The 1,564-nt window shown below is 39.4% G+C and overlaps 1 pseudogene; it reads left to right on the plus strand.

Moving 5' to 3' along the window:
* Positions 1-974: 974 nt before the first annotated feature.
* On the plus strand, positions 975-1,333 carry LOC133081742 (V-type proton ATPase subunit F-like; annotated as a pseudogene).
* Positions 1,334-1,564: the final 231 nt, after the last annotated feature.

Here is a 1,564-nt window from a genome sequence, read left to right on the forward strand (position 1 = left end):
TATACACAGCCTACCTCCTAGTCAGATAAATTTAAACCTCACACTACCTCAGTTCCTTTTACCCAATACATCATGTTTGGCAATAAAAAAAATCACAAGTCATACTAAAAGACAAAAAGCCCACTCTGAATGAACAAAGGAAGAATCAGAACCAGACTCAGATATGGCAGACTCAGATATGGCAGAACCAGACTCAAATATGGAATTATCAGACTGAGAATTTAAAATAGCTACGATTAATATGCTAAGCATTCTCAGGGAAAAAGTAGATAAATGCAAGAAAAGGTAGGTAATGTAAGAGATGAAAACTTTAAGAAAGAATCAAAAGAAAATGCTAGAAATCAAAAACACTGTAACAGAAATGATGAATGTATTTGATGGTTTCACTCATAAAGGAAAGAATCAGTGAACTTGAAGATAGATCAATAGAAACTTCCAAAACTGAAATACAAAAGGAAAAAAAAAATGAATGAAAAAGACTGAACGGAATATTCAAGAACTGTGGGACAATTACAAAAAGTGTATATACATGTAATATCAATACCAAAAGGAGAAGAAAGAAAGGAACAGAAGAAATATTTGAAGTTTTAAAGGCTAAGAATATAAAGCAGAAACTAACACACCATTGTAAAGCAATTATACTCCAATAAAGATGTTAAAATAAATAAATAAATAAATAAATAAATAAATAAATAAAGGCTGAGAATTTTCCAAAAATGAAAGACAGACACCAAACCATACATCCAGGAAGCTCAGAGCACAACAAACACGATAAATGCCAAAAATTTGATATCTAGGCATATCATATTCAAACTGCAGAAAGTCAAAGACAAACAGAAAATCTTGAAAGAAGCCAGAGAAAATAATGTCTTACCAACAGAGGAATAAGAACAATTAAATCGAACTTATCTTCAGAAACCATCCAAGCAAAAAGAGAATAAAGTAAAATATTTAAAGTATTGCTGACTGTGAGGATGGCAGAGAGGGGGAAGCTAATTGTGGTGATGGGAGACGAGGACACGGTGACTGGCCTCCTGCTGGGTGGCATAGGGGAGCTTAACAAGAACCGCCACCCTGATTTCCTGGTGGTGGAGAAGGATACTACCATCAATGAGACCGAAGACACTTTCCGGTGGTTTCTAAATCGGGAGTACATCGGCATCATCCTCATCAACCAGTACATCGCAGAGAGGTGCGTTATGCGCTCGATGCCCACCAGCGCTTCATTCCAGCGGTACTGGAGATCCCGTCCAAGGAGCACCCCAATGATGCTGCCAAGGACCCCATCCTGTGCAGGGCCAGGGGCATGTTCATGGCCCACGACCTGCACTAGGGGACTCCCCACAGTCATGCAACCTCTCCCCAGGCTTGCCATCAGCCCTTCTCTAAGATTTGAGCCTCTGAGTTCCAATTCCCTGCCCCTTCCCACTCCACTGAGAGGCTCGGTGAGGTGCTTCCAGGTTGCTGGAGCTCTGCCATTGAAATCAAGGCTGGTTAGGGTTAAAACAAAAAGAAAAAGAAAAAGAAAAAGAGAGGAGACACAAATTACTGGTATCAGAAATGA

The sequence above is a fragment of the Eubalaena glacialis genome, chromosome X, assembly GCF_028564815.1.
Source record: "Eubalaena glacialis isolate mEubGla1 chromosome X, mEubGla1.1.hap2.+ XY, whole genome shotgun sequence".
NCBI classification, from domain to species: domain Eukaryota; kingdom Metazoa; phylum Chordata; class Mammalia; order Artiodactyla; family Balaenidae; genus Eubalaena; species Eubalaena glacialis.